The sequence below is a fragment of the Suricata suricatta genome, chromosome 5 (genome assembly GCF_006229205.1).
Source record: "Suricata suricatta isolate VVHF042 chromosome 5, meerkat_22Aug2017_6uvM2_HiC, whole genome shotgun sequence".
NCBI lineage: Eukaryota > Metazoa > Chordata > Mammalia > Carnivora > Herpestidae > Suricata > Suricata suricatta.
The window spans coordinates 130,931,237-130,955,298 of record NC_043704.1 but is presented as its reverse complement, the minus strand read 5'-3'; the positions used below and the strand labels follow the sequence as shown (position 1 = coordinate 130,955,298).

Genomic DNA, 24,062 nt, shown 5'->3' with positions numbered 1-24,062 from the left:
GAGATGTGCATGGCTTTACACGAGCAGGATGGAGCTATACTGGGTGACGGAGATACTCAGCATCATGACTGAGTGGTGACACACTGGTGTCTACATGTGTCTAAACTCATCAAATGACACACTTTATTTATACCATATTTATGCATGTTATTGTAATAAAATTATACCTCAATAAGTTGGTTAATAACTATTCTCTAAAATACTTACCTGCTTTCTAAAAATAAACTTTGTATAACTCGAAAATGAGAACATTCCTTTATTGGAAGCAACTGATTTAAGTGAGTAAGTCCTTTTGCCTGGGCACATATCAGGATATAAGATTTCACCTACTTAAGACTGCATGGGTTTAAATCAAATCCATCCTCCATGGGATCTTATTAAGACTGTGGGATTTATTCTGTGTATATGTGTGTGTGTGTGTGTGTGTGTGTGTGTGTGTGTGTGTGTGTGTGTGTTTCCATAAGCTACAAATAGCTAATTATTGGTCAAGGATGGATTATGGACAGTTCTACCAATATGATGGTAGATTATAAATTTTGAGCTTTCAATTTACAATTTGACAATAATTTTATTTTGAGGCCTGTGTTTTGTCTTGATCACAACAGGTACTCAGCAACTGTTGCGGGATGAATGAGTGAAGAAATAAATGAGTGATTGAACAAATAAATGAGTGAATTTTTATCCTTAACTCACTTTAAATAAAAATTTTATCATATGTGCACCAAAAAAATTATATCTGGCCTTAATATCCCTTGCCACATATTACATATAACCATATAATAAAAACAAACAACAACAAAAACACCTGAGGATGATAAAAAAAATATATATATATATATATATATGTATATATATATATATATATATATATATATATATATATAAATCACAGGAAGCCTGTAAGAGAATGTTTCCTTTGCCCTGACAGTTGCTTGCACTCATATGCATTCTGATTTAAAATTTTAGTAGTTTATTATTTTTTCATAATTAAGAAGTAATACAGTACCTGCTATTCTGGCTTTGATCCTGGATGGGTACAGAGCATGATAGCTACAAAAAAGTGATTATATGGGGCACGTGGGTGGCTCAGTTAACCGCCAGACTCCTGACTTCAGCTCAGGTCATGATATCATGCTTCATAGGTTCAAGTCCCACACTGGGCTCTGCACTGAGAGTGCTGAGCCTACTTGGGATTCTCTGTCACCAGCTCTCTCTTTCCCTCCCCTGTTCACTCTCTATCTCCATCTCTCTCTCAAAATAAATAAATAAAAATGTGATTATTAATCATGAATTAAATAATAGTTCTGTATCAATGCTAAGTTACTGATTTCAGCAATTTTACTGTGGTTATGTAAAAGAAAACATGATGACATACTTAGAGGTAAAGAGAAAGAAGCCAACTAACACATGAATTATAAGCCTCTTCCTGCAAGAGGCTTAGATACATGTAACAAATATAGGAAAGTATGAAGAATATAAAAATCATCTACAATCCCATCGCATAGATAAAAGACACAATCTTGAAGATATGTAGTTTGGATTTCTCATTTATGTATGCTCCCACATCAGTAAATATTCTTAGAAACCTGATTTTTAATGGCTACGTAGTGGCATGACCTGTTTACCAAGTACCTATTACTGTGCATTGTTTCAATCTCTTCACTATTTTAATTACACAGAGATAACCTGTTGTATATCAGGTTGTCCTAAGAGATAATTTCCTTAGGATGGTAAGCATTGAGGTAGTTAATCCAAGAAGGAATTCCTGCTTTTTCCTGAATCACAGGTCTAATGAACAGATTGATTATATTGGTCAGAAACCAGTGGTAACTTAAAAGCACCATTGGTTTGGTGTCTTCTTGAGGCACCCACATAAAGGGTTGCTCTCACACATCCCCACCCCTTTCCTTCCCAGGACTGAGTTTGCCAAATGTCCACAGGGAGGCACTTTCTACACTTCCACAGTTATCCAGCTTTCTCTGTTTGGGGGGCCTGGGTGGCTCAGTTGGTTACACATCTGACTCTTAATTTTGGCTCAGGTCATGATCTTACCGTCATGAGATCATAATTAAGTTTCTCTCTCTCCCTGAACCCCTCCCCTACTCATAGGCACTGTCTCTCTCCCTCCCCTCCTCCACAAAACCCCCAAAAGCCTCATTTTACATCTATGTGACATAACCAACACCGTAGCAAAATGTACATAGGCGTTATATTGACCTTTTTAGAGATCTCCTCGTGCTAAGTGAGCTTTCTGTGATAATGGGAATGTTGTTTATCTCAGCTATCCAACCCAGTAACCAAAAGCCACCTACGGCTACAAGCATTTAAAATGTGGCTAGTGTGAGTGAGGAACTGAAGTTTTCATTCTATTTAATGTCAATAAATTTAAATTAAGTAGCCATATGTGGTGAGTGGCTATTATATTGGACAGTGAAGCAGTATGGCCCTTGTTACTCAAAGTGTGATCTCTGGACCAGCAGCAACAGCATTACCTGGCAGCTTGTTAGAAATGTGGAGCCATAGGTCATGCCCAAGATCTGCTGAATCAGAACCTGCATTTAACAAGAGATCTCAGGTGACTCATGTGCATAATAAAGTCTGAGTAACACTGCCATGTATCTAGAAGGACACAGGTCAAAAGTTATTAAGGGTGGTAATGCAAAGGAAAAGGACTTTGAGTTTTTCCTTTATACACTTGTATTGTTTGACTTTGATTCAACAGACATGTATTACTATCAAGGTGTATATAACAGTAAAGATAAAATGGATGGTACAGTATGGGAAAAAATATTTGCAAACCATATTTCTGATAAGGGGTTAGTAGCCAATATACATAAAGAACTCAACTCAATAGCAAAAAAAAGTAAATAACCCAATTAAAAAATGGATAAGATCTGGATAAACAGTTCTTCAAAGAAGATATATGAAAGGCCAATGGATATATCAAAAGATGCTCAACATCAAGAGTCATTAGGTAAATGTAAATTAAAACCACAATGAGATATCACCTCACACCTGTTAAAATGGCCACAGTCAAAAAACAGGAAATAATGAATGCTGGTATGGATGTGGACAAAAGGGAAGCCTTGTGCACTGTTGGACTGTAAACTGGTACAGCCACTGCAAACGGTATGCAGGATCCTCAAAAAATTAAAAGTTTTTTAAAAGTACAACTAACAGGGGCGCCTGGGTGGCTCAGTCAGTTAAGCATCCAACTTCGGCTCAGGTCATGATCTCACAGTTTGTGGGTTCAAGCCCCGCACTGGGTTCTGTGCTGACAGCTCAGAGCCTGGAGCCTGTCTCAGATTCTATGTGTCTCCCTCTCTCTCTACCCCTCCCCCATTAATGCTCTGTCTCGCTCTGTCTCAAAAATAAATAAACTATTAAAAAAATTTTTAGGGGCGCCTGGGTGGCTCAGTCGGTTAGGCCTCTGGCTTCGGCTCAGGTCAGATCTCACATTCGTGGGTTCGAGCCCCACGTCGGGCTCTGTGCTGACAGCTAGCTCAGAGCCTGGAGCCTGCTTCCAGTTCTGTGTCTCCTTCTCTCTCTGCCCCTCCCCCTCTCATGCTCTGTCTCTCTCTGTATTAAAAATAAATAAAATATTTTAAAAAATTTTTTTTAAAAGTAGAACTAACATATGATCTAGCAATTCCACTTCAGAGTATATATACAAAGGAAATTAAAACACTAATTCAAAAAGATAATTGCACCCTCATGTTCATAGCAGCATTATTTACAATGGCCAAGACACAGAAACAACTTAAGTGTCCATCAATGAATGAATGGATAAAGAAGTTATGGTACATACATACATACAATGGAATATTATTCAGCCATAACAAAATTAAGTAAATCCTACCAATTGTGCAACATGACTGGACCTTGAAACCATTATGCTAAGTGAAATAAGTCAAGCAGAGAAAGACAAATACTGTATGATCTCACTTATATGTGGAATCTAAAAAACAATCAAACAAAAAAATAAACTTATAGAAAAAGATCAGACTTGGAGGGTTGGAGGCGGGAAATTATAGGAAAATAGTCAAAAGGTACAAACTTCCAGTTTGTATATTTATATATAAGTACCTATGAGGAATGTAATGCATAATATGATGATAATAGCTGGCACTAATGTTCTGTATATATAATTTTATCTATATATGTTATTACCCTAACACTGGTTTCCCGACCAATTGATAAGTCAACACTTACAGTTTGCAAAACATTCTTAAGGTAAGAGAGGGAAAGAGGGAGAAGAGAAGCAGATTGATTCAAGAAAGAGAAAAAGAAATGTAAGGTATCAAATGTAATCAATGTAAGGTACCAAAATATCCAAGAAATGGGGGAAAGGATAGAAAAAGTCCAAAGTGGGTGAAAGAGTGAGAGGAAGAGGGATCCTAATTTCTACAGCCCGTCTTCCCCTTCAGGGCCTGCTTGTTCCAATGGGCCCAGAAGACCCACCCCAATCCTCCTTCACTTGGCTTGCATCTCTTCCCAGCATCCTGGATTCTTACTCCACTCCATTCCTTCTTAATATCTGAGAGCATTTTCCTGCTCTAAGATCATTCATGGAGGCCATGACTAGCTTCCTGGATCATGGACTCTCTTTCTCCCTCCTTCCACTGATGACTGCCTCTCCTTTGTTCACTTCCGCTTGGATGTCTAACTTTGACTTTGCCCTCATTTCTTCTTCCTTCCTGGTTGTGTATCTTCCCAATAACTGTCCATTGCATGGTCAATGTAAAACACAATCAATATAAAACATCAGCTAGGGTTCAAAAATGCAATTGTACAAGAACTATGCAGTCAAAAATTCAAGAATTCAAGTAAAAAATTACAGGGCACTGTTTCTCAAACTCAGAGAACTTCTAGGCCTTGGAGAAAACCTACAAAAACCACCAAGGTAGCCTGGTTCCCATTTCAAGTCATGTTGACCTGGGAATTCTGTTGTCTGTGATTGTGAAAAGAACTGATCTGATCGTATGAAGCAATAGCAGACAAATGTATTCAAGAGAAAGGACAAACTGGAGAAGATTATGCCAACAGACACCTCGTGGAAGGAAGGAGGATAGGAGGACACAGTAGGAACACTGGGGGAGTAGAAGTCTGCCAGCAGAAAGTCCAGTTAGCAGGCTGGACAGTGGTAGATCTAAATTACCAATAGCAGCAGAAAGGAAGAAAGAAAAGGAACGGTATTTTCAAAGGAGAACCTTGAGTTAGTATCTTGGCATCCTTAGCCTGGAGCAAGGTTTATAAATCTGCAAAATCTGTTAAAGCCATTCTGAAGGTAACCCTGAACCCACTTTCAAACAGGCAGATGAAGACTAAACTACGCAAAGGAAAAAAAAATACATCTGATGATGCAGAGCTGAAGCCTGGTTCACATTCAGTGAGGAGCAGCTTGCCAGCCTTGGCTGCTAGTCCATTTTCTCCATCCCTAAGACAGGAAATTACGTGAGGCCCAAAATACGCACCCCGACAGCTCCAAGAGTGAGTGCAGCTGTTCTGGGAGCATTTCCGGTATCCAGGCTCCACACATTAAGGTTTATGCAGTGCCAGTATGTTTGCTGAGCACCTACTCTGTGCTAGGTGCACTGTTAAGTTTATGTTCAGCCTTATGTGTAAACAGATGGCAAGCCGGAGACAGGCTGGCTCTGAGATGCAGTAGGAATGTAGCCCCTTTGACATCTTCACAAATTCCTCTAGCCTTGCCTGGTGCCTAGGTCGGCTCACGGCTCACAAATCTTCTCAGGCTCTAGGGGACTCCTTCTACCCTTACCCCCACCCTGCACTCCAGAACCACTCTCTTTTACTTGAGACACTCAATATTGGCAGTTCTGATTCATCAATGTGTGTGTGTGTGTGTGTGTGTGTGTGTGTGTGTATTTCAGAAGCTCAATAGTAGCATGTGACAAATTAAGATTACTAAACATAGCTTTCTACAAGATGACTGAAGGTGTTTACAATTCATAAAACGCTGTTCTGGATGCTCTTTTCCTTCTGAGTTCTATAATCTCTTGCCTTCATCCTGGGTTAACAGATTAAAAATAATGCATTTTCTTAACAAAAAAAAGAAAGAAGAGAAAAAGAGGAAGGAAGGAGGGAAAGAAAGAAGGAAGAAAAGAGAGAAGGAAGGAAGGAAGGAAGGAAGACAGACATTAAGAAAAAAACTCAATTTCCTTATTTCCTAAAGCAGGAAACACTTCTTTTTTCAATGCCTGGCAGAGAAAGTATGGTTGCAAATGTTACCGGGCACTAAACCAGATTAATTTTCCATTCAGGAAGAAAAGTAAGCAACTTGGGCTAACAGAGGCAAATTGCATGGCCCTATTATTTAGCACGTTTCAAATGAAAGCCAATACTGCTATTGAAGTGCTGGCTGATGGAGCTTTCTCTTCCTCTCCATAAAGCCCGCCCACAGGTTGCTTGGCAACCACATCACATTGCTGTGAACACTCCCCAGCAATAACTGACCCTGAATTTTAATTTTTGTGCTGATGCTTAAGAGGGATAAATAAAAGCGATCTCTCTGAAAGAGTATATTGATTAATAAGCAACATGTGTAGAAGATTATAGAATGGCAAATAGAGCCATATAAAAAATTGATGAAGCCTTTGTCTTTTTTAGGGAGATTTTGTTTAAAAAATATGAAAAATCTAGGTAGGCTTATAGAAAAAAATAAGTAAAAGGGGAAGAATGGAAGATGGATTTAATCCCCCCAAATCCTGACATCTATATTAATATAAAGAATGAAATATTAATTTATATTGTTTCTTAATTGAAATGCTTTCGAAAAAAAGAATAACATTAAATGTGTTTCACTTAAAAGGATCTGGAATGGCCACTTACTCTAGCATTACCCTCCCTTCTCATGTGTAGTAGAAATAATGACTTACAAGCATAGTAACAGAAGGACAGGTTGAGTTTGGGGCTGCACATCTACTTTTTGTTACTGCTTTGTGTTTTGAGTAAAAGATTTGAATGGAATGTGTTGTAAATAACCTCTCATGGTCTCTATTGTCCTTTAATCACAACTTCTAAAACTGTGCCGTCATGTGGTTATTTAAGTGTTCCTAGTCTGGGGGCTACCAACTATCATTTTTACCATTTCTGGAAATCATCCTCTAGTTCATTTAAAAGCTGAAAGGAAAGTACTGCATGCCTCTTATCTCTTCAATCTCAGTAAGATTTTCCCCTGGCTCTCCCACTTATCAGCTGTGGCATCCAGTTAGAGGATGGCATTAATTATTACCTCATTGAGCAGTTGTGGGCTAAGTAAGATCACCTAACTCAGTGCTGTCATAGGTCTGCACTCAATTTTAGCCATTACTGTTAACTGACCATACAGCATAGTGTTATGGGTGTAGTAGGTGCTATGATGTGCTGCCAAGATTTTCCTTTGGGAATGAAGGAGTTATTCTCATAGCTTCTGGGAATGCTACCACAAGACAGCCTTCAGCTCTGAGTCCTCTTTGAAGAATGCCTGGAGTGAAAAACCTGAGATCATGCATTCTTCCAGGGGCAAACTGAAACCAGTCAACAGTCCCCCTAGGGATTTAAAGGTCCATCCCCTTCACACCAACCTAGGACAGCTCCAGAACCATCCCTCCTGCAGAGTTCCCATGGAGTTGGGTAAGGCCTTCACTGGACCAATATCAGAGCTCACTCTCGCACCCCCCCCCCACGTTCTGTGTCTAGCCCTGCCTCCTCTTACTTTTTGCAGCTGTTGATTCCAAGGGAATGCCCTAATGAATATCTTGCATGCCAATCTGCATCTCAGAGTTTGCTTCCTGGGAAACCAATCTGCCATAATGAACCATCACAAATACATTTAAGAGGATTTGCAGTGATCATGGTATAATTACATGTGAGAAGAGGAGGTTATTCAACTCAACATATGGGATGATCTCAACTACGACAAATTATATTCATATGAGTGTGTATAGTTGGAAAACTGGAAAGTACACCAAGATTAACAATATTTCTTACTGAGTGGTGGTATTAGAGATGACTTTAATTTTCTTTATACTTTTCTGTGCTTTCCAAGTTTCCTACAAAGAACAAATTTCTTTTTCTATTGGTGAGGAGGGAGGGGGGGATCTCCCAAGGGCTGAGCCTCATCCTCTCCTTGACTTGTCCCTGGTAGTTCAAATTTCAGATAGTCATGAATGAGAATGTGTCAATCTAGAATACTGCTTACCACTATAATGAGTCAGTTCACTCCCGTGTTTTTAATCACTGGAATCTGTAGTTCTCTAGCTTTATCTAAGGAATCTTTTCTTCAAATACAAGTTGACTCAGGTACTCAATATGTAAAGTATGTAAAATCAAAACTTCTCTGATAGAAGCCAAGAATGGGCATAGGTGGGAAAGAGGAAGATAAAAGCCTCTGCCCCTTGGTCAAGTCTCTAAGCTGTCACTTTGATACTTTTTTTAAAGTTTATTTATTTTGAGAGAGAGTGAGCACATGCTCGGGAGAGGCAGAGAGAAAGGGAGAGAGAGAACCCCAAGAAGGCTCTGCACTGTCAACACAGAGCCTGATGCTGGACTTGAACCCATAAACGATGAAACTATGACCTGAGCTGAAATCAAGAGTCAGATGCTTAACTAACTGAGCCACCCAGCTGCCCCTCTAAGATACCACTTTGAAAACTCCGAACCAGAATTAGGATTTTCAAATGTTACCTTCAACCTTCATGTGCTTTAAAGGGCAAGACATGAACATCAGTTCATACTAACATCAGTCTGGTTGGAAAAACACATGTAAGAAACAGAAGACAAAGAATGTAAACTTCTGGGGAAAGGGGACATCCCTATAGGATAGTATCACCAGAAAGGGTTTAATGGAGGAAGTAGGTCTTGGTTATATTTTGAGGAATGATAAAATTTAGCAAAGCACAGGGTAACAGGGAGGTCATCCTGGGTAAGGACAGTGGCCAAGCACCAAAGGGAACTGAGTGTTGGATCTTTAAGTCCAGTAGCTAATGCACTTCTGCAGCTGAGGGTTCACCTGGGAAGTGAGAAAATATGATTGAATCTACATTGAGAATGAACTATTTGGAGGGAAGCCATGCAGTGGAGTTTAGGTTTCCTGTTCAGGTAAGAGTGGTTCCTTGGGGATTCTTGATAAGTTGAAGGTGATCCATTAAATAGCTTTGTCTGACCGTGATACCCAAGGGGAAAACTAGGTAAAAGGCACCCTGGGAAGAGGCTGTGGAAGTTACCCAGGTGTCATGGCCCAACCTAACATGGGTTCTGGCAGTAGTTGACATGGTGAGTTTCAGTGCAATGACATTGATTTTCTCATGCTGATGAAAAAAGCCAGTCACCTCACATACAAATGGCCATGTCATTGTTTTCCAGAAAATTTTAATATTGTATGTGTCTTTCCTTCCAGTGCACCACTGACAATGGTCTCACTGCCAAAGAGTAAAAGAGGCAGGAACACATGAGGGGTGCGCCAGAAACCTGAGCATGTGAGTATCTCTGGGGCTAGGCCCTCCCTGATTTCTGCCTCACAGAGCAAACAAAACCTTTAACAATTCTGCCTGGAGTGATCTAAAATAACTGCAGAACTTCCCTCATTTTATGGTACCCAGTAAATAAGTAAGTGGAGAGGTAGTGGGTGCCATAAAAGTATGTATGGAGGTTTTCAATCCTACATATGATTGTTTAGCTCATTAGATTAGAAACAAATGACACATCTTGATGGCTTACTATTTGCTAGGTAGTTTGCATGCAACTTATTTAATCCTATGAGGTTGGTATTTCCACTCCCATTTTACAAACAGCTGGCATTTTGTAGGCATTCATCTCTATTCACAACAATCAGTGAGCATTTCCTCAGGATTTTTATTTTAAAACAAATAAGTGATTCCTTCTTCTCTTTACCCTAGTAAATGTAAAGGGTACATTTAGACAATAGGGTTTGATTTTAATGTTCACTGCAGAGCAGCTGTTCACTAACTGGGCACTTTGTCCTTACAGAGCACTAAACTAGAGGCTTTGGAAAAGAAAGCACAGTCTGGCCGATGCAATCACTGACCTAAATTGCTTACTCTGGAGTTTAATAAATACTCAATGCATAGAAGAACATTAAATAGCAGTTCAAAGAGGTATGAAATAGGATCCAATGAAGTTACACCTACGAGCTACCTCTGAAATTGCAAATCAACAGGTATTTCCTAAACCTCAAATATCCAAAGTCAGTAAGCCATTTTTGTCCATGTTTGTGGACTTCTTTCCTGCTCAGTCAAAATCTATTAAATTTTCCTTTTTATCATTTCTCTTTCCATTTCCCTTTCATTGACCTATTTCCGGTCCTTCTGGTCTCTTGTCTGGATTCCCACAATCCAGCAGAGTATCCTAGCAGAGATGGCTGCTTCCTCCAGTTCAGTGTTTTGATCCTGACCAGACTCACATTGCATGATTGTACTGTTCTGCTCAGTCCTTCTGTGGCTCTCATCAGGTGCAGGATAAAGCCTAATTGTCTTGAATTGGCATTCAAGTCCTTCAAAAATCTGACCCCAACCCCATTTCCAATCTGACTGCCTATTAATATTTTTATTTCATCTAGAATTCTTATTTTCTGTTTTCCCAGGGCACTGTACCCATTTCTGTCTCCTTGGCTTGGTTCTACTGGTGCCTCCTGTCCTGTCAAAGTCAGGGATTGTGTCTTTTATCAAACCCACTTTGGTCTCACAGTGTTTCGCTGGTTTTTTTTGTTTGTTTGTTTTTGTTTTTTTCTGAAACACTTGCTTGGACTGATGTTTAATGTCATTCCACAAACTTAGTATCTATCCAGTTCAATGTGAAGCAATTTGGGAGCAGCGACTACATCTGCCAGACTTTGCTATCTTTCCCACAGCCCCTTGTTTAGAGCTACAACACACACACAGAGTGTGTAGTTATTTAATAGCTATTGAACAAAACAAAAAACATTGAGTCATATTTTACTGTCCAAAAGTAAACCTACCCTTTCCATTTCCTAATTTTTGTATTCAATTCTGCAATATCCTCATTGCATGAGTTCTGGATTTTGCCATCTCTAGGTATCCCATTACGATCTGCAACTTAAAGTAAAAATCTTGCACTCTAAGTCAGTGGTGTTCATCTATCTGTGCTGTCCTATGTGTTACCTCCTCGCCACATGAGGCTTTTGGAGCACTCGGAATATTCCTAGTGCAACTGAATTTTTAATTTTATTTCATTGTTATTAATGTAAATAGCCACATGTGACTAGTGTATATTGTATTGGGTAGCACATACCCAAGCACTCGCAGACCAGAGAAAAAAGAAGGTAGGCAGTACTAGCCCTAGAGCTTTTCAATAACCACTCTAAATTTTAAGTATTCCACAACAGTATTGAGTAGTGATGTCATGAGGTTCCCGACCCTTCTGGCCCATATAATACACAGGTTCAGCTAGGACTACACCTACTGGCTATCTGTTGACCAAACATTTCTATTTTTATGGGCTGCTGGAATTCCAGAAGCCCCGTTCAGGTGATCTTATAAGGAGACAGAATAACATTCTCCACATGATGTTCCCTCATAACCAGCGGTGGTCTTATGAAGCCAGCACACACCTAAGGGTCCCACTTGAAGTATTCAGTCAAGACTCCTATTTCTGTCTTTATGTGGGTTTTCCTCTTTTCTATTCAAGGAAAAACCTTCTGAAAAATAGTAGCCTGGAAAGCAGGCATAGCAAAAATAAATGATGTTTACTTGTAAGTTCTACTTTATACAAATATACTGATCCTCACCAAACTGTACCAATCAGTCAACATGTGGTCAAGTTGGCTAATGTCAACTTTAGCTTTTCATAAAAATAACAAGTCGCATTTACTGAATGTTTACAACTGCTGGAAGTAATGTACATGTATTATGGTAGGCTCACAACAACTCTTCAAGGCAGGCACTACTCATATCCACTTTACGGATGAGTAAGTCGAGGGACACAGAGGTCACAGGATATGCCCAGATCAATGTGACTAGCACATAGCAGAGCCAGATTTGCACCCAAGAATTCTAACTCCAGTGCTTGTGCCCTTAATCACTCTGCTCATCTGCTGAGCCCATTCTGAGGTATTAATATTCATTCATTTCAAACTCAATGTATGACGAACACTAGCTGCTCATAGGTATCAGGCACTGTGCTAGCTGTGGAGTGGAAAAGGTTCCTACGGGGTTCATAGCCTAGAACTTGAACTCAATCATAGTGACTAGTCACCTACCACCAGGTTTGCTGTGAGGATCTTATCACCTCCAAGGCAGGGAAGGATTATGAAGGAAACGAGACCTTTAAGCAGAAGGACACACGTCAGGATTGTGTTAGAAATATGTTTCTTGGAATATCATGTTTGGGGCTGAATCTCAAAGAGTGAATTAAACCCCTAATAGAATCAAAGGCAAGCCCAAGGCCATCTAACAAAACCTCAACTCCTGTCAATTTGCCTACTTCCAAAGTGCCTCTATGGGATACTCCCTCTCTTAGAAACACCCTTTCTCACTTCCCCCACGTGGCCAGCTCTTTCTCAGTTATCACTTAGGGGTTTTGCCACTCAAAGTACAGACCTCAGACCGGTAGTACTGTCATCACCTGGGAAAGTGTTAGAAATGCAGAATCTCAGGCTCTTCCAGACCTGTTGAATCAGAAAGAACCTGCATTTTAGCAGTATTCTCAGGTGTTTCTTATGCCTATTAAAGTGAGAACTGCCAAGATAAGACCCAGCTTGGTGCTGTCACTTCCCTGAACACCCCTCCCCACCCCTGCTTTGTGGCTTCAATGAGATTCTTCTCCAGGGAGTGTCTGCATCGTCTTGTCTTCAGTCCACCTCTGAGGCCTGTTGACTCTCTTCCTCCACCCTGGGATACCTGGAGGGCAGCTATGGTGTCTCATTTCTCTTAGTTTCTCCGGGGCCTATAAGAATACTAAGTGTCCCCTGAATGAATGAGTCAGTGGCTCTGAAGAAATGTGAAGGCACTTCTTGAAAAATTAGCGTTATGTTGCTGGGTGCCCATCTGGAACCACAAACTTGGCATTTCTCCCTCCCAGCTGCTCAGCCGGCCCCTGGATGGGAGAACAACTTAAACTCAACCTAACTGCAGCCCTCAGGCCTGAGCTGGGGAGCTGAGGGTTCTCTGAGCCTTCTGCTTTTAGCCACCCAGTCACAGAACCCAGCAGGAAAGCCCCAGCAAACAAGGGCGGGCCCTCTGTTGCTAAGCACAACCACCTCCACAAAAGCAGGGTGCTTCCTGTGGGGCCCAACTGGTCTGGTATCCCACCCAACGGGGGTTCCCCAGTGCTTACAATGCCAAGGCCTTCCCCCTGTTGCTTGGGCTTCTGCAGGTGCTCTGGGCACGCCCTACTCTGGTGGGGGGCCAGGCTCAGAATCTCAGTCAGTAGATTTGGGGCCACCTCATGTTAACTCGTTTAGTCTTCAAAGATCCTGCAAACAGCAGAAGAGGGATCTGAGTCTACTTACTTTTTGTTTCTTCTCAGAGAGGGACTGTTTTCTAATCAGCTGCACATGCTGACTTGGGGAAGCTTCTCTATTCTTAGAGAACAAGAAAAAGGGGCTCTACTCCTTAATAGTGTTTTTCTTTTGTTCTTTCTTTTTCTTTTCTTTTTTTTTTTTTTAAGCATTTTCGGTGGCTACATGAGGTTGGGTAATGCCTAAGGCTTTGCCAATCTCATTGTGGTAATTTTTTCACTTGTAACAAATGCAACCACAGAAGCTGCCGCAAGAATCACGTGGCTCATTCCACAGAGTCAGGAGGAAGACACGTCTCTTGTTTCCCACCTGACCAATGGGCTGTGCCTTTTCCTTTTCTTGCTTAAATTACTGAACTGTCAGAACTCAAGAGAGTGAAGGAAAGAAGAAGGAATTGCCCACTTACAAAAAAATTTAGTAAGACAAATTGCTATTCCATTGTTTAACTTTTAGAAGCATTTTACTTTTTATGCAATACTTCTACATGCTCATTGTAGAAAATTTGGAACATACAGAGAAGCATAAATGACTCATAATGCGACATTACAGAGAAAGCCATTCTTAATATTTTGGTAAATGTCTCACTAAACATGCACAGCCCTGGGATAATGTGAGTTTGGATGGAAGGTGATCAGGAATGAACTGTCATCTACTTCTGCTTCAGGAACTCTGTCACAATGCAACCTACATTTTAACCAATTTGGAGTTTCTATCTACTTATTGGGGGAGGGGTGATATTCTACTTACATATTTGAGCTAAAACTCTATGCACTTTTTTATGCTTATTACTATTGTTACTTATTATTGCTGAAAGGAATATAAATGGCATTCTCCCATGCTAACATTGTTTTCAATTTTCTAATTTGTCAGATAAATTTAAATGAGATTATAAACAAATCGTTGGAAGTTAGGAGGTTGCTAATCTGTCGTAAGGTTTAAAAGAAATATATATTCAAAATGCTTGGCCTGGGGCCCAATGTATAGAAAACTCTTCATAAATGGTAGGTATGGTCATAGATCATTACTAAAATCTCATTTTAATGACAGCATATTTCATTCTAAGTAGCATATTTAACCATCCTTTATAATAAAAAGCTTATTTCTAATTTTTCCTACTTGAAATTATAGCATTGCAACAGATATCTTTGAATATAACTTTTTGTTCATTTTTAAAAATATATTATTTATTTTAAATGGATGGCTACATTGGATGATATGAACACTGTAAAAGCTTTTTATACACGTCAGCAAATAGCTTCCCAGTGATTATACCAAATTTCCCTACAGCCATGAGTGGGACCGCTTACCTTTCTGCATCCTCACTAGCTGAAAATTTCTTTGTTTTTAAAATCTGCCAATTTGATAGGTGAGCATTAGACTTCATTGTTCTTTGATTTTGTATTAAAAAAAACTGCCAATGAAATCAAAATATTTCTTCATATTCATGCACCATTTGTATCACCTCCTCTATGAATTAAGTCTTAAAGAACTTTATAGTAAAACATATGTTATCAGTCAAATATTGGTTTGGGTTTTCTTTTGTGTGTGATGTTTTTCAGATCAAAACTCAAATATACAATCACTTCCTACACATACATGGAGAGACTAACAGTAAGAACATTCAGATCTTTCTAGAGATGTCCTTAAATTAATCACACAGCTAATAACTATTAGGCAAAGCCCACCTCATGCACCCATGCAGTGGTCTTTAACAAGATTCTGTCTAGGAGTAATGAGAGAGTAATGGGTGGGCAGAAGCTAGAGCAGCTGGATTACCCAGGCAGCCCATCTTTTCTGTGCTTGGTCCCAAGCAAGCTTCTGGGGTCATAACAGTCAAAGACACACTCAGGACCCAGAAGTAACACACCAGCTCCTCAGCTGGCAACTTGTGATTTGGCTACTCCAGAGTGGGAGACGATCTGAGGAGGCACGTTGCAAGGCAGGGGCAGCCCCCATCTCTCACCACCTCCATTTTAGTGATAAAGAAACCGAGACTGCAAGAGGTGAAGAAAGGTCACAGAGTAAGTGGCAGAGCAAGGATTCAACTGTGGGCCTAGTGGGCCCCAAAGTGGATGCTCTTAGCCACTAAACCATATCACTTCCCTTAAAAACAGGGTTTCTGTACTTGGGAATGCCCACTATTCTGAGAGCCTCAAATAAAACTATGTGAATAAGGCAACTTGTAAGTCTTGTTCTCAAAGTAAAATACCCATCTCTAGGTGAGGAGCCCCATTTCCCTGTGAACTCTCCAAGGGAAGGATGGAAGGATCCCTGGCACACACCTGCCTGGATCCTTCATTCCTGCAGCAAGATGGTGAAGAAGATGCTGGGCTTTGTTAGTCCTCAGATGAGGACAATGACCATGGAGTATCAGGTCTTGAGGACTAGATGTTACACAGCACCTGTCATTCATACAATGCCTGCTGGTTAGTGATGATTGAAACTATTGGGAAAGTCATTCACAAGTAAAAAGCAGGATCTGCATAAGTCTTGTGGAGAGTTCTGCATATCAATCCTAGAAAAAGTTTTCACTACCAGAGCAGGTATTTTTCCGCACCTCAATCTCTACAATGCAGGTACACGCAATAGCAGTACCTATAATCTACCAATTAAAAACAGTAACCCAAGGGACACCTGGGTGGCTAGTCAGTTGAGCATCTGACTCTTGATTTTGGCTCAGGTCATGATCCCAGGGCCATAGGATCGAGCCCTATGTTGGGCTGAGTGTGGAGCCTGCTTGGGATTCTCTCTCTCTCTCTTTCTCTCTCTCTCTCCCTCCCTCCCTCTGCCCCTTTCCCCCCACCCTCACTCTCTCTCTCTCTAAAATAAATAAAATGAAGAAACTCCAATAACCTGAGCTCTATTCCCCCTGAAATGTATACTTATTTGTTGCCTGATTTATTTTAGCATTGATCTAATTTATGGTATCATGCTAATTCATATGCTTTTTTTTTTTGGTGGTAATAAAAATATGGAACGCTTCACGAATTTGCGTGTCGTCCTTGCGCAGGGGCCATGCTAATCTTCTCTGTATCGTTCCAATTTTAGTATATGTGCTGCCAAAGCGAGCACTCATATGCTTGATGTAATGTATCTCTCTCATCAGTACTTGGAGAGCTATGAAAATATTCATCCCTCTGAGCTATGAAAGTCAGTTTTCTCATCTATGTTCTGTAAAAGTACTCATTGCTATTTGTCAGAAAGGGATTGAGATAGACATGCTTCTGTCTCTGAATCCTAAATAGGAGAGAAAAGCAAAATGTGTCATGTAGACTCCATGACTTCAGATAGTGCTGTTTTTAAATTTTTATTTTCAACGTTTATTTATTTATTTATTTTTTATTTTTTTTTTTAACGTTTATTTATTTTTGAGAGACAGAGAGACAGAGCACGAGCAGGGGAGGGGCAGAGGGAGGGAGACACAGAATCCGAAGCAGGCTCCAGGCTCTGAGCTGTCAGCACAGAGCCCGATGCTCGGCTCCAACCCACAGGCCGCGAGATCAAGACCTGAGCTGAAGTCGGCTGCTTAACTGCCTGAGCCACCCACGCGCCTTGTGATGATGCTGTTTTTAATTTTCAACTTGTGTCTGAACTTGAGAATCAACTTGACTACCTGCAGTGCCCAAAACAGTTGACTAACTTTGCTTCTGCAAAGCTGAAGTTAATTGCTTTTGCTTGAATTAAATAAATAGGGGCAGTGTTATCAGGGCTTGGTGAGGCCAGATGGCAGTCGCCACACCTTGCCAATTACCAATCAGCATTCAACAGCTGGGCTTGACCAAACAGCGACTGCCCTTGACCCTGGCTTCTGATCATCTGTTGGTTATAAATAGAAGCTGGATGTCAAGCAAAGCGAGCAAAGTATTTGATACCAGCAATTCAGGAAATCCATCTGACAGCAGCATAATCAGCTTAACATATTGAGCCAAGTTTCAGGAATACTTGAGAATGGGGAAACAGTGTATAATAACTGACCATTCCAATATTAAGGTACCTGCAGCAAGAAATGATGGGTGCTTTTATGACACGAAGGCTAGGATATTTCCAGATACATGTGCAGTCATACTGAAAACATGATGTATCAGTGTTTGAAATCCCCTGGGTTTAACAGACAGCAAGGGTTAGAGTTTGTTGAAGAAATAGGAAAGCACATCCAAAATTCAGTGTCATGATTTTCCATACCAAAAGAAATACAGGCAAAAACATTGCAGTGGTTCACATTCTGCTTCATGTAATGTATGCTTAATCCATTTATCAAATTTCGTATCAGAGCTAAAGACTAAGAGATGAGCATTTTGTTGACTCAGATCTGGACTGGGTAATTCTAAAAGAAAGCATCAGGAAGAGAATCTCCACGTGTTACATTGCTAAATCTCCATATTTTCCAAAGACTAAAGATAGGAGGTGGGGGGGGGGGAGGAAAAAGCAGAAAATGACATTTTTAGAAACAAAACTGAGATTACCTTAGACTTGCTGGATGAGATGGGGACCACACATTCTCCTGAAGGAAATGCAAACAGCCCAGCAAGAAAAGAAAGAGACAAAATAAAAAAATAAAAACAAGAAAAAGGAAAACCATGGAGTTTAAGCTCCAGAGAGAGTCTTACACAGGGCTGGGCTTCAAAGGTTAAGGCGCACACACAAGCCGGCCGCGCCTCCGTCTGTGTCCTGCCCGGGACAGCTGGGGGTGTCCTTCACTGCTGACAACTGGCGCATGGGAGTGCGTGGACGGAACAGCAACTGTGGGCTTGGCAGGACCCCACGGAGCCCAGGGCGGGCCGGCTGGGCAGAGCCTAGCATTGTAAAGCCTCTTCTCCCTCCCTCGGCCAAGAGGGCGCCACCTGAGCAGAGGCCTGTGGAGGCCAGGGCTGCACCTTCCACCTCTGTTCAGGGGGCCCTCTTTCAAAGTCAAAAACTGTGCTTGAGGACGCCATGGACGAGTAGTTGTACTTGGGGTGATCTCAGTGGTTGAAAGACTGAAAGCCACAAGGAATTCATGAGGCTTTTAAAATTAATATTTAGTTTGCTCCTTGCCATACTGTCTATATAGACACAAAATCTGTGAAACAAGTTATTTTTTCAGTCTACAGATGGATTGGAGGTCCCCTGTCCATCAAGAAACACAAACAGAACATTTTGATCACGTAATCGGATTTCAGGGATGAATACTTGATTAGAAGTTACATTATTGAGGCATCTGGGTGGCTCAGGCAGTTAAGCGTCTGACTTTGGCTCAGGTCATGATCTCGTGGTTTGTGGATTTGAGCCCCGCATCATGCTCTGTGCTGACAGCTCAGAGCTGGAGCCTGCTTCAGATTCTGCGTCTCCCTCTCTCTCTCTGCCCCTCCTCCGTTCGTACTTGCTCTCTCTCTCTTTAAATAATATTTTAAAAAGAAATTACATTATTTATGCCTCTCTGGAATATTTGTGGCATTGGGGGCCTGAAGCCACTTTCTGTGGCGGCCCTTACCCTTGTGTTAGATACCCTGGCCTGCTTTCCCCTTGTGTGCCTCCAGGGAAAGGTGTGAAAAGAATTAATCAGTTTTCTTGATTGCTTTGCATTTCTCAAATCAAACTAATCTCAATCCAACTTTGGAAGATTCCTTTTTACCTTTACCTCACAGAGACCTTCACTTTCTAGAAGGTTCTGTATATACTGACCCCCTCCCCTCTACGTCTCAGGTCACTGTTTCACTCACTGAAAATCTGAGAAAACCAATGTTATTATCTCAGCCATGAAGGTATTTCTCTCACAATCTGGTGCTGGAAAAGCAAATCCAGAAACTGTGATAAACAGTAATTGGCAGAGTTTTCAGTTTCAGGAGAATTCCCATAATTGTGCAAATGTCTGTCTCTCAGAAGGTACACTTGTAAAGTGTTAGGGAGCTATAGCCCCTACACATCAGAATGGGCCTCCTGATAAGCTGGTTTTGGTAATTCATGTTCTCTGAGCCCACTCAAATCCATGACTAAACACTTTTTACTTTGAAGACCACTCTAATTCTTAGTGCATACCATTAGGCTTATCAAAGAGAATCACAGAACACTGGCATTGGAAAAAACCTTGGGGAAGTCCACTCTTCATATTTTCTACTCCAGGAAATGGAAACTTGAGATTTTAGTGCCTGGAACAGATACTGAGTACTATTTCTTAGTTGTTTTCCATGAAGGTCTTAATGATGCATGAGCCAGGCACGACCTTTAATGTCTAAAGTGGAAACACCTAAAAACAACTGAGAGGGGTCTTCTTTGGTATAATCCATGCTTTGTGCCATACGTTTGGCTTTGTTGGTGGAGAGTAATGACTTTGTTATAACTGCTATTCAAAGCCACAGGGCTTCTTGATGTCTTATGAAACCAGGACTAGCCATGGAATGGCATCTGATTTTTCCATTTTGAATTCCATCCCTGCTTTGTATCCATTCCCAGCAACTTCGGAGTCACCTAAAACAGTGACCTCTGGTTCAGATTTTAGTGTGCGTGGGATCACCAATGAGGCCTACCAAGTTGCTTTGCTAGTGCTGACATTCCTCTTGTCTTTTTCTACAAGTTGAAGGCTGACAAAAATGAGTATGATTGTAACAGATTATAATCATGGGTATCAAGTATATATCACTCAGGGTTAGCTATAGAATCAGAACTAGTAGGAGATAGATAATAAGAGATTTAGAAAGGAAATGGCTCATGTGATGGCAAGGCTGGCTGGATACGCATGAATCTACAGGTAGGCTATCAAGAGGGGCTGGGAGGAGCTGGAACTCATCGGTGGGATTTCTTCGTGATCTGGGAAACTTCAGTTATGCTGTGAAGGCTTTTCAACTGAGTCAAGCCCACCGAGAATATTGACGGTATTCTCTTTATTTAAAGTCAACTAATTATGGACTTTTATCAAATCTACAAAATCCCTTTATGACAAAACTTATATTAGTGTCTCACTGAACAATTAGGGACAATGGCATAGTCAAGCTACTATAACACTGACCATCATAGAAAAGCACTGTTCTGTTTTCCCGATGGAATATTCTGATATTAAGGGGGACTGAGTGTCCCCAGCTGTTCTTACTGTTGGTTAGGCACAAAGTTGACAAGTACTTAATTACTGAATGAATGAAGGAGTGAATAAGATCAGGATAGGGATGTAGGGGCGTGAGGTATAGAATGTAAGCCTACTCTGGGATGCGGAGCAGGGGAAGGCAACAGGCCAAATCACACTGGCCTCAGCACTCAGTGGAGTCCCAGGAGTGTGAGTGACCGTTGGGTTTGGGGTTAGGGCACACCTCCTGCAGTGATTCTATACAAGGAAAGTTTACACCAAGAACTTTATTGAAAGGGGAAAATTCACAAAGGATAAACAACTATGCCTGTGGAGGAAAGTAGACATTCTTAAGTTGATAGGAAATCAGGCCATGGGAGAAAGGCTGTGAGAAGGAATTACTGAGGTTCTCCATTGCTTCCTCTGCCCAGGCGTTTGCTCTGCTGTCCCATGTCCTCTTCTAGCCAGAAAGATCAAAGCAATGGAACTGGCTGCTGTAAACCCTAACGTGCCAGGGGCAAGGCTGGGAGCAGTCTCAGCTCTCCCACCTACTGGCTATCTGCAGGAGCCGGGCAGAGGTACTTTCCTCCACGAGTTTTAGCTGCTTGGCCTGTAAAGTGTTCTCAACCACGTCTAACTCTCTGGACAATGGAATATGTGTTTAGAGCAGTGGTGGTATTACCTTGAAGCTGATGAAGCTAAAGCTCTCAAGGCTCAGAATATCCCCCAGCTAAGTGAGAGGAACAGCCGCCTGTCTGAGTGCCAGGTGCGGAGTGTTACTGCAACACGGGATGCCTCTGTGCCCTGGTGACAGTCCTGAGACTGCCAGCACTACCTCCATGTCCAGTTGACCCCAGCAGCCACCTGCTCCTTAGAAACCAACTGAGTGAATTACTTTGTCAGGATGAAAGGCATACATGTTTTCAGAAGTGACAGCTACTATATTATAATTTAAAAGCCTTACACAGAACTTGAGTCAGTACAGGGTAAATAGTTGATGTTAAGATTAACACTGAGCTCTATAGATGCTCTCAGGAGCTGAATTTCGTCCTGACTGCTGGGTCAATGTCCTACTAAAATGAACTGTTTTCATTGATCTTCTAAGTGTGTTCTTTTAATCAGAGTGTAATGGGTAAAAATAGTGGGTCTGCCAGTTTAGTGTTAAAAATAAAATACAATCTTGATTATCCTAACCAGCTTTCTCTCCATTTTATTTCTAGATCCTGCAGACTAGTTTCTGCCTAGTGAGAAAGTGAGAATGAAGTTGAGTGGGCAGAATAAAGAGATTAAATGAACAAATCAAACCAGAGACATTTAAAAGGAAATTCAGTCAATGCTCATCTCTTCCAAACAGCTGCCAACCCATTTTCCCAGCTGAATGAAGATTTCACATTTTTGCCTCCAATTACTGGTAAAATTATGGGAGGAGGTCCAGCCCCATTTGTTAGAACTTGACTAGATTGCCTCCATTATTATGAGGAGGGCCTTTGGTCCAGCTACAGAGCGCCTTCCACAAATTTTGAAATGTGCCGCTCTTCTACTATCATGATTCCAATTGCGATGGGAATAGTTGAAAAAGGATCAACTATGTCACTCTGTAAGGAGACAGCAGCAAGGAAAGTTACACTTGAGGAGCAATGGTCAACTTTCAACTATCATTATCCAAAGTGATCTGACAGTGTAGTGTGTGTTTTGAAGCTCTGTACTTATAAAAAATGGAAAGTGGAGTGGAGTAATAAAACGAGCTGCTGCAAAAAGGAGTCTTGTTGGCTTCACTCAACAAAGGTTTATTTCTCACTCTTGTAAAGTCTTACATAGGCAGGTGGTCCCATTCCATTGTGAGGCTATGCCATCTAGAACCTATGGTCTTCAAGAGCATTTTCTTTTTTAATTTTTTTAAATGTTTTATTTCTTTCTGAGAGAGAGAGAGATAGCATGAGCAGAGGAGGGGCAGATAGAGAGGGAGACACAGAATCTGAAGACAGGCTCCAGGGTCTGAGCTAGCTGTCAGCACAGAGCCCGACATGGGGCTCGAACCCAAAAACCATGGGATCATGACCTGACCCAAAGTCGGACGCTTAAACGACTGAGCCACCCAGGTGCCCCAAGAGCATTTTCAGCAGAATTGAGTGATGAAAGATACACTCCAGTCATTAACTGTCTTGATGGATGTTATTTCTGATTCCTTTTTACTGGTCAACTGCATTCATACAGCCACAAATAATTGCAAGGGAGGCTGGAGAATGGAGAGGAAGGCACAGATGTTAGGTGGTCGCCTACTGTCTTGATCACCAATATAAGCCACTAGGAACAAAATGGTTGGAGACGATGGCTCAGTCATTGCTTCATTCAATGAGTGTTCCTTTGAGGGTGTACTTTGTGTCTGACCCTGTCCTACCCTCTAGGGATACAGTAGAGAACACAATGGACATGACTCTAACAACCATGAAGCTTCTAGTCTAATGGGGGAGACAGACATCCAACATACACTTACATTATTAATATCATGTATATGTGGAAAGTGAAATTCAAAGCAAGCAGCCTAATGCACTCTGCATTTGCAGGCGCTTGTCCACACTTTTTCCACATAATTCTGCTTTGGAGTGATTTGTGCAGTTTCCAGACCTTGGGTCCTGTCACCTAAATTATATGAGAGAAACTAAAGCACAGCAAATAGACAAAAAGGCATCTCTCTTAGACTGTATCAGTAGCCTCCACCCTGACCATGACACTTCCTTTGCACTCCATTCCTCATCTGTTCACCACAAAGCAGCCAGAATGATCCTTGTAAAATGAAAGTCAGAACATGTGATCTGCTCAAAACTCTACTAAAAACTCTCCATTTCACTTAGTAAATATCCAAATTCTTTACCCTGGTGGTCTATAAGACCTTCTATGATCTGGCCCTGCCTAGTCCTTAAACTTCTTCTCCTTGTCCCCCTATTTCCTTACTTAGTCTGCTTCTACTACTTGGGCCTCCCTGCTTCCCTTCAAATGCAGTAAGCACATGCCTACCACAGGGCCTTTGCACTTGCTATTTTTTCTGCCTGACTCTCTTTCTTGAGATACCCATATGGTTCATTCCCTCCCTTTCTGAAGGCCTCAACTGATATAAATGTCATTCTATTACAGAGGACTTCAAGACACAACACCTCCAAGATATAACCCCACCTTCTCCACCCTTGTAACTTTTTTTTTCCTTTCTCTCTTCCAAGCTGCTGGCTCTTTCTGCAAATTTTGATATTATCACCCTTCCTTTCTTTCTCCTTTCCTTCGTTCCTTCCTTCCCTCCTCCCTTCCCTCCTCCCTCCCTCCTTTCTTTCCTTCCTTCCCTCCCTCTTCTTCTCTGGCCTTTCTTCCTTCCATTCCTTTCTCTCTCTCTTTGTAACACCTTTATTGATACATAATTCACCCCTTTAAAATGCAGAATTCAGTGGGGTTTTTTTTAGTATATTCACAGAGTTGTGCAACTGCCACTACAACCCATTATAGAACACTGCCATCACCTCAGAAGGAAACCCTATGCCCTTTAGC

General features: G+C 41.2%; 1 long non-coding RNA gene and 1 other non-coding gene across 2 annotated transcripts in view; both read right to left on the bottom strand.

Annotated features, from left to right (window-relative positions):
* LOC115292851 overlaps positions 1-24,062 on the bottom strand; it is a 122,227-nt gene that overhangs the window by 35,608 nt on the left and 62,557 nt on the right. The window lies entirely within an intron of this gene.
* LOC115293008 lies at positions 16,461-16,567 on the bottom strand. Its single transcript, XR_003909281.1, has one exon. It is a non-coding gene; the product is annotated as a U6 spliceosomal RNA (small nuclear RNA).